This window comes from Macrosteles quadrilineatus, unplaced genomic scaffold (genome assembly GCF_028750875.1).
Source record: "Macrosteles quadrilineatus isolate MER2022 unplaced genomic scaffold, UCM_ALF_1.0 Scaffold_7__1_contigs__length_78375512, whole genome shotgun sequence".
Taxonomy (NCBI): domain Eukaryota; kingdom Metazoa; phylum Arthropoda; class Insecta; order Hemiptera; family Cicadellidae; genus Macrosteles; species Macrosteles quadrilineatus.
The window spans coordinates 6,753,981-6,768,879 of NW_026542600.1; the positions used below are offsets into that span (position 1 = coordinate 6,753,981).

General features: G+C 34.1%; 1 long non-coding RNA gene across 1 annotated transcript; it reads left to right on the forward strand.

The window, feature by feature from the left end:
- The first annotated feature begins 1,232 nt into the window (after positions 1-1,232).
- LOC128998454 (uncharacterized) lies at positions 1,233-12,219 on the forward strand. The gene is made up of 3 exons (XR_008491206.1): positions 1,233-1,601; positions 8,915-9,082; positions 12,030-12,219. It is a non-coding gene; the product is annotated as an uncharacterized LOC128998454 (long non-coding RNA).
- The last annotated feature ends 2,680 nt before the right edge of the window (positions 12,220-14,899 follow it).

A 14,899-nucleotide genomic window follows, 5' to 3' on the forward strand; every position in this document is an offset into this window, starting at 1 on the left:
TATAGTGTTAGTGACTTTTAGCTTCAGTTCGCTGTACTGCTAGTACTACTTCTTCTGCCTCTCTCCGCCTTCAGTCAGCTTTCAGCTTGATGTTTTAAACAACAGTACTACCACTATAAGCACATCAATTACATGTTCTGTTTTGAATTCTTACATATACAAAAATGGACAATAACACCCTTTACTTAACATATTTATTAAATAAATGGAGACATGTATCAATATTTAAATTCGTATGTATATATTTAAGTTCAAAAATATATCTCAAAATTGCATGGCCATAATACAATATCAATCAATTACCCAATAAAAACTACATTATCGCCTTTAATTAAACTGTGTACGTGCAACATAAATAAAGAAGTTTTGATTGATTGATATACTTATAATGTATAGTTTGATGGTTTCATTACACACTAAATACTAAATGTAGGTAAACCGTTTGTTTGTTTAATTAAATAAAAATACCGATGACCGCCGTTCTATAGAGATTTAATCATAAAAGTTGATAAATGTCATAAATATTGAAAATCGAATATTACAAAGCCTCAGGAGTATATAATCATAACCTCTAGAATGTAATAAAACATCAATAGTTTATTTAGCTCATTGATTATTTTTTAGTGCTTTTGATGTATAAGTTACAATTAAAAACATAATAAAGCTTGTTTTGACACAATGTTTCATGTTTGGTTACTCATAAACTAGTTTATATAGACCAAGCTGTTCTTTTGTCTTTAGTCATTACACATAATAATCAGAAGTTTACAATATTATAAGATTATGTTATTTGACTGAATGAAAGAAATGTAATAATATGTTATTATTAGAGAAAATATGTCCCCGCAATAGGATGTCAAGTCAATGTTAATGGTTTCGACGCTATGGGACCCACCCAGCACACCAAAGCAAAGCGTTGCCGAACTTCAAAAATCTTACAATTAAATTTGTCTTTATCAGTTCCACTAAAATGGTGAATTAGAATGAAAGGAATGTCATATTTATAAATAATTAAAGAAATTTTCATTTACAATGTTATATCAATGCAAGTAACTAATTTCAACTGCAGAATATTTCATTCGTATTTAATCTATGATCAACTTTGCAATTTACCTCGTTACCTTTACAGCTGTGCAAAATATGCAGCTGTTGATTTTTTTAGCTAATGACACTCACACTTGACTTCATAATATTTGAATTTCAAAATAACCTCCAAACAAGATTTAATTTCAATTCAAAAATTGCATCAAAGACTGAAAAAGGACTAACACTATAGTTTTCTTACTCAATTTTACTAATTTTAGTCCCATCTAATTAGTTTGCTTGATAAAGAGAAATTTATAAGGTATATTTATGCAATTAACGATCAAGTAATCATGTCAAAGTGGTGTAATCTGTCGTCAGAAGATCATAATCCAGATGATCTCAAACATGATTCAAATCACACGTTGCATGGGAAGAGATCTTCAATAAGAAAGAATTTATTTCCTGAAAGATGTCCAGCGTTTTATTATAAAGCAAAAAGTGCCATTTCAAGCGGTGTAACTAAAATTAATAAAGCACTAATGGTTTTAAAAAACAAGTGTTCATCAGCAGCTCAGGTAACTTAGGCCTAAGATTATGATGTTTTTGTACTTGGCCTAGGTTAACATTGATTGTTTTCAAAGATTATGCAGGAGCATAATGCATGGGTACAGTGTCTTAACCCCACATAGTACAGTTTATAAGTTCTATGCTTATATCGATTGAAACTATTGAATTGAAAATATTGATTAATAATCGATATTTTAAATATAGCCTATCTATTATTATATTAAACTAACCTAACCTAACCAACCAAACTTACTGATGGTGAAAGAATCGCATGAAGGTTTACTAATCGAATCGATAGTTTCAATCGATATTAGCATAGACAGTTAAGAAACTGTGACTTAAGAAGAGTGTTAGTTAAGAAATAGCCAAACTTGCATTGATCACATGTTCATACGTTACAACGACATGAAAAATGTACAATCAGCAACATTACACACACACGTTACAGACCATTTCAGCACAGGCATGACTATTACTTTTCCAACCAATACACCGTCAGTTACTTTGGATACTTCTACACGCATTATCGATCATACACTACTGTCCTGTAATCTTGCGCAAATAGACTGGAGCAACTTTTTTATCGACCTTGACATTAACTCTTGTGCATCTCGTTTTTTACAAATCATGGATGAAACCATAGATAGTTCTAAAAAATCTGTTAAGAAATCATCGAGGTTCAAAAAATTAAAGCCATGGATCACAAATGATTTGATTAAGCTAATTAGGGAAAGAGATAAAACTAGTAAGAAAATTAAAAAACAGCCGTTTAATGCTACTTTAAATAAAGAATATCGTGATTTAAGACATCAAATTTCCAGTGGTATTAAAAGCTCTAAGCACTCGCTTCCGTAAAATGTAGGATTACATTACATGTACATTACATGTAGGATTACATGTAGGATTGAGTATATTACAGGTCAAAATTAAACCAATATCAAAACAACCCCAAACGCTTTTGGATGGTTGTGAACGAGCTGGCGGGGCGATCAAATAAAAAAGACCCCTTTTCAGTTCAGAAATATCTTCCAAACGTATCCAACATCACTCCTGATGTAAGAAAGATTGTAGCTGATGACTTTAACACATTTTTCGCTTCTGTTGGATATAACCTTGCCAGTTCAATAAATAGCAGCGGTCCGCCGATCATCAACGACGCAGATTACAGGCAGGACACTGTGTTTACACTCCAGACAGTGACTGAACTCGACGTTATCAGACATGTCTACTCGTTACGTGGTGGGTCTGCCCCCGGTTTTGATGGTGTCTCGGCTGATGTTCTCAAAGAAAATGTAAATTCACTCTCTAAACCATTATTGCATATCATAAACTTAAGTTTGGCTAGTGGAATATTTCCGGACAAGTTTAAATTGGCAAAAGTTTTTCCTTTATACAAATCAAACTCCCACAAAGACAAAAATAATTTCAGACCAATATCTTTATAACTTCTTGATCAGCATTGTACGTGTTATTAAATTTACGGAAAGTAAATAAAAGAAACGTCTTATAACACTTAAAACATATATTTACGCTTATACTGTTACTCACAAGACGGTAAATATACATTACCACCTTTTTTGTATATTTACCGTCTTGTGAGTAACAGTATAAGCGTAAATATATGTTTTAAGTGTTATAAGACGTTTCTTTTATTTACTTTCCGTAATATCTTTATTGAGTGCATTCTCTAAGGTGCTTGAAAAAATAGTTAAGGAACAAATGGTGGATTACTTGAACCAGAATCAGATCCTAGCAGACTGTCAATATGGGTTCAGAAAAGATAAAAATGTTACAGATGTTCTTTTTCATATCAACAAAGAAATTTTTAATGCTCTATCTGAAAACTTGCGCTCAGTATTAATTTTTTTAGATCTCAAAAAAGCTTTTGATAGTGTAGACAGAAAGCATCTAATTTCAAAATTATCTGCTATAGGTGTAAGGGGGAACGCTCTCTCATGGTTCGAAAGCTACCTCAGAGATAGGCGACAATTCGTATACATAGATGGAGTCAATAGCGATGAGGTGCCTGTTGACTATGGGGTGATTCAGGGGAGTACCCTTGGGCCTATTTTATTCCTAATATATATAAATAATATTTCTAAATTACCAATTTTTGGAAAAATGTTTCTTTTTGCAGATGACACATTGATTTATGTTAAGGATAAGACATGGGAAGGTGTGAAAAGTAAAGCTCAAACAGATCTCAAATTAGTAAAAAAATGGCTCGACCAAAATGTACTATCTCTTAATGTTTCCAAAACAAAATTCATGCCTATTTCTCTCGCGTCAACAGCTGACTATAACCTAACCAATTTGATCTTGCACAGTTGTCTCAACCAATTCAATAACAGTTGTTCGTGCGATACCTTAGAGAGAGTTAACTCATATAAATATTTAGGAATAATTTTTGACTCACATATGAAATGGATAGAGCATATTAATTTCTTGCAAAATAAAACTAGAAAACTTATATTTGCATTTAGACAGTTAAGTGATGTTCTCAGTTTTAAAGAAATTAAATCAACATATTTTGCATATGTACAGTCGGTTTTGTCTTATGGAATATTAGCTTGGGGAGGGGCGTACAGTTCACATCTCACAGGTCTGATTCTGGTTCAAAAGTCTATCCTAAAAGCTGGTTTCAAAAAGTGTAAAAGATACCCCTCAGATTTACTATTTCATGAAACTGGAATATTCCCCATTGCAAAATTGTTTATCAAAGATCTTCTAATTTTTATATTTAAAAACTTCAATTCAATTTTTACTTCCATAACCCACACTCATAATACAAGATATGCAAATAGAATTGGAATTTCTACTATTCAGCAGCATAAATCCTTTTCAAAAACAAATTGTTTCTACATAGCACATATTTTGTTCCGGAATTATTCCACTATGTATAAAGCAACTCAGTTATTTCATTCACCTACATTAGGTGTATTCAAAAATCTAGTTAATAGATGGTTATTGGATATCAGCGATGAAGAGGCCGAGGCTCTTATCACTACTGATAACAGGAGACCTGCCACTGTCTGACAGCACTGAACGGACAGGGCCTCTGCAAACTCTTGCAACCAACAAAATTCTTTTCCATTTTATTTATTGGCTTCTCCTTAAACAATTCTGTTCATAAAAATTTAAATTAATATTTACTCCAATTTTTTATATAATCTTTAAACTTATCTTTATCTTTACACGTTCCCATAGCACATGGTAAATTTTTATTTAATCTTAAACTTTTTCTTCTATTTCAAATTAGCTCAAAAATATATATAATTTTTAACAACTCGAGTCTACGCACAGACCACTGAGGTCCATGTAGACTCATTTCCTTTATCTATTACATTAGTTATTATTCAAGCCGGAGCAAACATTCAACTAGTATTTAAGTTTTTACTATTATAACTTTATAAATTTAATTTTACTAGAATTAATTTACGTAATCAATTTACTCTATAATGCTTCAAGACTATATATATTTGTATTTTATTTTTTTGAAAAATTGTAAATTTTTTATATATTGTGGAAATAAAATTGATTTGATTTGATTTGACTGTAGGCCTACCCTAATGCATTCTTATGCGAAATAGCTTTTACATATCTGTCATCAAACCATACGATTGATGAATTCTTACAGTGTCTAGGCTAGGCCTACATAGATTGATTATAGGCCTACCTAAGTTGCATTATAGTGGTAGCAGAACGGGAGTGCCGATGGAGACCAGTTCAAGTCCCTTCAAACGCACGCACCCCCACAGGTCTCCAATCGGCACTCCCCTTTTGCTAACACTGTAATAGTGGCTTATTTACCTTGTATTTTCATCCCAGCTCAAAAGAGCTGTATTGAAGCTTCAACCATGGTTTCAACGCCAATTGCGTCATGGTCATGTAGGACTAATATGTCCGTGTCCCAATGTGTTCGTGTTTGTGTTAAATGTGATTTTGACGACGTCCAAGCGACATACTGTGACAACGACAACAATGCTTTGATTCTCGACATGCCCTAAATTACCATGACGCAATCGGCATCGAAACCAAGGTTGTAGCTTCAATACAACTTTTTTGAGCTGGGACGAAAATACAAGGTAATTAAACCACTATTTATATTTGTCGTACCAGCTCAGGGGTAAACCACAATACAATGAATTTAAGTAGCATTAAGTTTACTCACATTTTACCAATACTTAGCCTTCCAACAAAGATTTTCTTACCTACCATATATTCAGTTGTTTCTGCTTTGCAATTAACCAAATAAGGCCGTTCACAAAAAAAAAAAAAAAAAATGAAAAGATATAAATTCTTCTATTATCGAAGCTATGCTGAATTTTGCAATTTAAGAACTGCATAACTTACCCATTAGCCTACATCATCACTCTGCACATTTTTGGAAAACTTTTATATAGGGTATCAGAATAGAATGCATCGTAATTGTCGATTGTTACAATCATCATAGAAGTTTGGTTCTTGGTTAAGATAAGTTAGGCTACCTATCAATAAGATTGAAAGTTTTCTTTTAACCCTTCCCGGACGGATGACGGATATATCCGCCTAAGTCTTTGGCGATAAAGGACGGGTGGCGGATATATCCACTTATGGTTTTTGATGTTCCGGACGGGAAGCGGATACATCCGCCTTCTCTTTAGCCAGACTGGCAGGTGCTTGAGCAGTAACCAGATTTTTTGCGGTATGAAGGCGCCACTTTCCTGCTCTCTCCGTGGCTGCGCTCTCTCCTGCACTCCCTTCTCTCTCTTTCGCGCCTACCCCTCTCCCATGCCTTCCCTTCTTCCACACACCCTTACCTCTCCTACGCTCCCCCCTCGACGTTTCGCGCTCAACACTACGTTATCTTTATTTATTATTTACATATTGTTCTTTATTTATTGCCTAACGTTGTCATGGTCATATCTTTAAAGACGGTGGCAGATATATCCGCTGCTTTTCTACTCATCCGCGGACGGGTAGCGGATATATCCGCATAGGCCTAGTTAAAAACAAGTAAAAAATTATTTTGACAGTATGAAGTGTTCCATTGTGTTTATTTTATGTATACTTGTATAACAAAACACAAATAAAGAAAATAAATTTTTATTTTTTCCTATAATTTTTTCCTGTTCCTGTCCGGTTAACCATGCTGAATTTGGCAAAACTTTGATATAAGCCTCCATTGTAATCAAAATCTGTAGGCCTACAATCAATATAGAAGTTTGGTTCTTGATTAAGATAAGTTAGGTTGAATTAACTATTGATCAAATCGGTATTTTTATATTTGATAATATGATGGAGTCGGATATCGAGTATCAGTATCACATATTTATTTGGACTTCTTTAGTTCCTTTGGACGAGCAGCATACATGACAACAGTTACCGGTAATCTTATAATTAGATTATATAAGTTACCGTATTATCAAATCAAATCAAATCAAACATCATTTATTCCATTAATCAAAATATAGAAACAGTAATTCCAACAAAAATGGATCCTCCCAGCATAGGTGAAGCCTTATTATTATGTTGTAGGCCAGTAGGCCTATGTTTTTTAGTCACTATTTATTACTCAATCCTATATATTATTTTTTCCACTAGCCGCAAACACCATTTACCTTTTTTTTACTAATAGCTAAATAATAAATGTTGAAAAGCTGTTGACTAAGTTACAGAGATAGAAAACTATCATTGAAAATTTTTTTTTCCTAGGACGCTAGGCACGAGCCCGGAATTGTTTTTCATATTACTTTAGGCTAGACATAGGGGTTGCGACATTATCACTTAAATAAAATTGGTAATTTGGTAGGATTTAAACCCGGGACCTCAGGGGCCGAAGCCCCGCCCTCTAACCACTACACCAGCTCGCTTCGCTATACAATCAAAAAGGAAAAACAATAGATATAAATACCTATTATGAGGCCTATTAAAAAAAAATACAATATGAAACAACAACAACAACAATACAAACAAAATAAATACACATAATTTATTTACTACTTTTATTAGAAGATTTATTTATTACTTGTTGATTTCATATATTGGACTTTATATTGTTATCATTATTTTTTGTCTGTCCTATTAGAATTGTTTCGTTAGATTTGGTTCAACATGCCTCTGCTGTTAGAATGTATAAAATGTTATGTTCTGCATAAATCGTTAAATATTATTGCGAAAATACGACGGAATAGTGCACCTAGTGGAGGCACTTTTTTTTTCTAGGACGCTAGGCACGAGCCTGGGATTGTTTTTCACATTACTTCAGGCTAGACCTAGGGGTTGCAGCATTATCACTTAGATAAATCCATTGGTGACTTGGCGGGGATCGAACCCGGGACCACAGGGACTGAAGTCCTGCGCTCTAACCACTACGCCAGCTCGCTCCCCACTAACAACCTAATCTTTTTAAGTAGGCCTACAGAAACTTTAATAAAAAACCAAAATACGACAGTGTGATTTAAAATGTCGTAAGCTTTGTTTAAAACTTCTGGTTTTCTTTACTCAGTGTGTTAATCCATCTATATGGCTTAGGTTACTTATTAGGTTTCCAATATCGATTCCATTTACAATATCCAAAGTGTGTGCATGAAGATTCTACTAAAAACATTGAAACACAGCATACAACTGAAATTGGTGGTTGTGACTGTTTTGATAAGCAGTGATGTTCATTTTTCAATTAGCAATAACAATAAGTATAATATATCAAGTTTAGTAAGAATACCTTTTACAGGCCTAAACAGATATTTGTACAAACGTGATATTATTTGTTGATTAACCCGAGGGCTCCCTTAGGCTAGGGCTGCTCCGTGCAGTAAGAAGAAGCTTGCAAGCTTTATCACTCACACTGAGATTACTCTTCCTAACTCATATAAGTCTGTAAGGGTTGAAATCGAATAATTAGTTTATCAACAAACTCGTTGAACAGAATCTTCATTCTACTTGCCATTTATTCCATGTTATGTTCCCTTCAAATTTCACCTCCCGTAATTTTTTACATGGTACTGTATGATTTTTACCCATTATTTTTGTGCATTGTTTATTTATTTATGCTCAATTAGTAACCAATGCTTGTGTTTAAACTCCATTGTGTTTCCTACTTGACCTTTATTTGCCTTGCCTTTTATGAAATTTATTATTTAAACTATTGCAAGAATTAGGCCTCTCTTAAACACAAAGTTGATATGAATTTGAACAAAATTTAAATGGTTGTAGTTGTGAAATGAGCTCCAGAAGTTTGCTGAATTCCATATTGCTATAGGAATTACCTGGTGGTTTTAAAATAAATCTGTTGAAAAGCTATAACAATTCTATTCAATTAATACTATTGTTTTTTCTACAGACTTTGCATCCAAACATGTACAAAAGGCATTCTCTTCAGGAATGTGGAAGTGTGACGACTGATTTTCAAACACCATCAAGGAAAACTCGAGTTATTCTTGGGCGGACGCCTATCAAACTCTACAGTCCTTTTGGAATTGAAACTCCTATCAGACCATTTTAATACAAGGTGAGACGACTTTCTCAGTTCAGTTATGTTGTATGCTTAGTTTGAGGTAGATTATGCCAAGTGAAAAGCTAACATGAAATACAGGTTCCAACAGAACGGGCTGAACAGTTTCTTTCGTATAGTTCTCCGGCTTTGAAGGCGTATGCGGACTGGTTTTTCGCATCTGTCAAAGTTACCGTTCCAGTTGCTATCATGTTTAGGTTTCACTGTGTGTGTGTATTTCAAAAACTTCAAGTCATTGATGTACGTCCCAAAAGTCTTTTCGACAGTAGATTTTAGCGAATTTCCCTATAGGGAAGTAGCTATTACCGTAGGTGGCACGGTAAGACCTAGACCCGGGACCGATTTACTTTTTCATTTTGATGTCCCCAGAGGCCAAAAACACTATTCGTTCAAATTTTTATATATGTATATATATATATATATATATATATATATATATATAGACTTATATATATATATATATATATATATATATATATATACGTCCGTGAACGCGATAACTTGAGTAATTTTTGTCCGATTTTGATGAAATTTGGTTTAAAGGTGTAAAGCAGGATAAACTTGAATGAGTTCGCGAACCAGCACGATCGGACCATGGGAACGGGGCTTTACGGGGGGTTTTATGGGGTAAAAATTGGTTTTTCTCACTTTTGACCCTTAAAACACAAAATTTCCCAATTTCTCTTTAGACCTTTTTAAAGAGCTTAAAAAAACAAATAATTTAGTATATAAAAGTATTTTTGTTCGATTATTAGTAACGGAGAAAATTTAAAAAATTGTAAATTTAAAATTCCCATGTTATTCTTATGGAGAAAATTGTCTAATGTTGTAGTTTGCTTGTTTATGAATATATTTTGATCAAACTTGGCAAATTTATTTATTTTGTACTAAGCTATCAATATTTTACTTAAAAACACACTTTTTTAGTTTCCTTGTAGCAGCAAACCTAGGTACTCGTTAAACCTAATGTTATTAAAATATATTTAACTGAAAATCAATTCAGACAAATGGAAATTCGCTTAGTCGGCAGGTTTGCTGCGGCGGGGGTATTTATCCTGAGCAATGGCACTGTTCCTGATGAAAACGCAAGATTTTCCTGCGTTCTCACTGAACTGCATCGTCCATGTTTCTGTTTTTAATAGTGATGCTAGTGATGTACTTTCTCTTTATTAACTTATTATTGCATCATGTTTCCTTCGCATAGTTTTTTAAATACACAGTATAAACTTGATATTTACCAGCCCAGACCAAGAGTGTGACTTAAACGGTATGAGTTGCCGGTGACAAAAAGACCAACAGTGTCCGGCTACACCCTTCACAGCCACTACGAAAGTGAAACTGCTTAGTCCGTTCTGTCGCACTCTGTAGAACAAAATCAAAGTCACCTTGCTCATAAAGGCTGATTTAAAGTCTGTGATTTATAAAACATGAAGAAATGTTCTGACATGATGAAGACCTTGAGGTAGGCCTACAAGCACCTGATGATCTAGCACAACTCTATCTCATCAGATACTTAAACTCAGAAGCTATATTGATTGAACTTATGTCAGCTGCATATAATTTAAAGCCTTATAAGTTTAGTAAGAATACGTTTTACAGACCTAAACTGTTATTTGTACAAATTCTCTCAAGATTAGAACGTGATATTATTTTTTGATTAATCCGAGAGCTCCCTTAGGCTAGGGCTGCTCCGTGCTGTAGGGTCCCTGCAAGCTTATCACTCCCACTGAGTATAGCCTATTCTTCTCAACTCACATAAGTCTGAAAAGTCGGGTGTTCAGCCCGTTCTGCTGGACCCTGAATTTCATGTTCGCTTTTCACTAGCTTTATAAGTATTTCTAAATTTTTCTGTAGGTAATCAAACCATAGCTATTGATTGTAAGTGGATATTTTCAGGGGGAAAACGCTCGACTTTTTGATGCAAGCTTAATTTTCATTTTTCTTGTCTATTTTACATTTGTTCTTTGTTGTTAATGGTAAATTTGGTGTGTGTTATTTTTATTTTGTTTCTTCTCACCTATACAGATAACACTTGTTCATAAATGTTCCTGTTGTTTTTTTCTTTTTTTTTAGGTCTATAGCTTTGTGTCCAATGACAATAATGGATTCTTATTCTTATGATTTTAATGGAATTAGGTATTAATTCATATTTACAATTGCTACACTGTAAAGGGTTCTAGAGAGGTTTAGAGTTCTACATGATCCAAAGTAGTGTACAAACTGGAATCTAACAGTTTGTGTTTGCAGTTGTTATAGCTGAGAAATGTTTGGCGATTCTTCATACAATTTATTACCATAGGAAATAATAATGCGAGTAAATTAAATCATTCTTATTCTACATAGGACGTTCCCATTCAACTGCATGGCTTAGACCCTAAGCTTAGGTAATGGGAGTTTGTGTGAGTTGGTGGTGCCACACTTTGGGTTGATGGCAGCGATGTAGTGGGTTCGAATCATAATACTTGCACATTACTATTTATCAACTCTTGCACTCTAACGGCTCACCGCTTGTTTTGCTGGATACGTGCTACGCATAGGGCTGAGGCCTATGCAGATGGGCAAACTCAAGGTTTAAAGAGGCCACCAACCTCTTTACAAAACGTAAGTTATATTACTTAAGAATGTTGGTGATAGATCTGTCTAAAAGTTTGTGAATACGGTAATATGTCTTGGATTAGTTTAGTATTTGTATTTTCCTTCGTCGTTGACCCTCTGGTGGAGGGAATAGACTGTCTAGTTATTACAATAAGTACATAATAAACAAAAACTACACACACACATATATTAAAACTGTACATTTATATGGCGGACAGGCAGCAGACAGTACAAAAAGTTAACTGTCCCGTTCCAGATAATCTTCAAAGAAGTCAGAAACCTTGTAGTATGGTCTTTTCATCATTAAGTCTTTCAGTTCTCTGTCTAACTCAGATTTTTGTGCTTTCAGATGCTGCAAAGCGAGCCTTCTAAAGGACTTCTATTCAGTATTAATATTGAATGAGGAACAAATAATTCTCTTCAAGATAACATTAAGCATTTAACTATGTTAGACTTAAGTATATTTTTGTACTTTTTTACATATTTTCTCATGTTTTTCATTGTGTTTGAAACCAATAAACCTCAAGTATTTTGTATAATGACTTTTTTCTACCAAGTTACAATATTTAGATACTGTAGATTATTGTTGAGGCACTTAAGTATTATGTTATTATCTTGATGGCTTGGGTTCAAACACCATCAGTCATTGAGAGATATTTGCTATCATTGTCAAATAGTCCAGTTAGTGCTAGGATTACTGAGCCTACCGCAAGCATTACTTAAAATGTTTAATTGCATAAGATCTCCTATTGCTAAGCCCCTATTGTGTTAATCTAATAAATTGAACTTGGACTTAAAAGTAATATGCCGGGACAAACTTGAAAGAGATATAGAGTAAACCGGTGGCGCTCATATTAACAACTATTATTGTCAATGGCTATAAGCTTATAGCAACCCATGTATTTCAGATCGTTTGTATGCCGCCTATTTTTGGCGTGTGCATTGATCATGTGAACTTATTGTTTTCTATATAGTTGTCAAACAAAGTGACATGTTGATCACTTTAGTTAGCTAAACAGCTGATTTCCTTGTACTGTTTATAGTACGGAAAGCTGCCAATTGCTGCATATTTATACTTTGTAATACAGTTTATACTTTGGCGCACATCAGTATTCCAACGAAACAAACATTAAACAGTGTGGTTCTATTATGCACGTAATCCGTGTACGCTTGGAAATAGGTTGGCAACACTTAAAGAAAAATAATACTATGAGCAGCTGATTGACTATTATAACTACGATTTAACGTGTCATTTCGTGTTTATAATTTATGTTCTCTTTTCGGTATTTCTGAACTTTTCTTTTTAACGTTTTTAAAACATTCCTACGATCTTAATAAACAAGAAAATAGATTTAAAGCATTTTTTTAGACGCGGAAACCACTGCAAATTACAAAAACATACGGAACTATTTTCTTAAGTCGCGGAGCACATTGCTTGCCGATGAAAAAATAGCGGAGTGATACAGACCGGTGACTACTTTCTCTAGGGCACCTATTTGTGTTGCCAGCTGAACCTTAAAACGTGTTGTACAGTGTTGAAAGACTATAATTATTTATATGCTTTATAGTGACTGAAGGAAAAATATAATGTGCAACACGAGTGCAAAAGGCCTTTGCTGCACTTGCGTAAACATTGCTCTCGTGTGCAGCAAAGTGCCACTTTGCTCACTAGTTACACATGCAACTAATTACGGTACTACAGCAATGCTACTTTCACAACCATTGTTCTTTTGCAAGTAGGCCTAATATTTTGGAAAATTTTGGTTTAAAAATCAAATCATTTATTCCCACAGTCACCCGACCAAGTGGGCTTCCTTGCACAGTTTATAGTACAGAAAGCCTTACTTTGGCGCAGACCAGTATTCCAACCAAACAACACAAACCAGTGTGCTTTTATTATGCACATAATCTGTGTACGCTTGAAAATAAGTGTGCAACACTCAAGGCTTTTTTTGCTTGGAGCGATAATCGCTCCGCGATAGTAGTAGGGCACCGCAAGAGTCGCGGACCACTGCCTGGGTACCAGTCTTGCGATAATCACTCCACGACTGATGCACAGAACCTTAATTCAGTTCACTCAGTAGGCACATTAATAATAGGGGTTAAAATAACCATAATTTACTTTTCGTTCACATTAATTATTCTATTCATGTGCTGTTATGATTGTACTGCTTTGGTTATATTTCCTTACACATTAATTTCATTTTAGCGAATTTTCCCATAGGGAAGTAGCTATATTACCGTAGATGGCACGATAAGCACTAAACCAATCGCTCTAAGCAAAACGGCTGCCACAACAGCGATAGTAGCTGAGCGTTAATCGCTGTGCGGCAATCGGTCCAAGCAAAATAAGCCTTTAAAAGATATTACGACTATGATGGAATGGTGCAGCGACCTAAAAACATGTATAGTGTTTGAAAGACTAATTATTTATATGATTTATAGTAACTGTAGGAAAAATATAATGTGTAACACAAGTGCAAACTGCCTTTGCTGCACTTGAGAAACTTTCCACACTCGCCTAGAGCTGTGCGTAAACATTCCTCAAGTGTGCAGCATAGTGCCACTTCACCCACTAGTTACAATAATAACTATTTATTATTCATTTATTCATTTATTCATGTAAATTGTCACAAATTACACCATATACAGAGGAGTTTCCTCAATGGTAGATGACATGTCAAAAATATGATACAAAAATGTTAAAAACTAAATTAATGTAACTTAAACATAATGAGAAAACAAACTCTCCACATGAACCATTTTACAAACCACTATTACTATATAAAATGAAATCCTCTACTGAATAAAACATATGGCTCTTTAGATAGTTTACAAGTTTTCTTTTAAATGCTTTAGCAGAAGATTCATTGCGAATATGAGAAGGTAGTTTATTAAATAATCGGCTGCCTGTATAGAATGGTGTCTTTTCAAAAGCTGCTGTTCGATGTATCGGCAAAGAAAGATTACAATTACGTGTAGGATAGTTATGTGTAGATTTTAAAAGAGTGAATTTGTGAAAATTTTCTTTAACAAATAGAAGGGTATGTAGAATGAAAATGCAAGGTAAAGGCAGAATATCTAGTTTCCTGAAAATTGGTTTGGATGATGCAGTATAGGGGGAATTTGTCATAGCACGGACAATGCTTTTCTGAATCTTAAATATTGCTGGAGAAGACTGTGAGTTGCCCCAAAATATCACTCCATATGTTAAGTTTG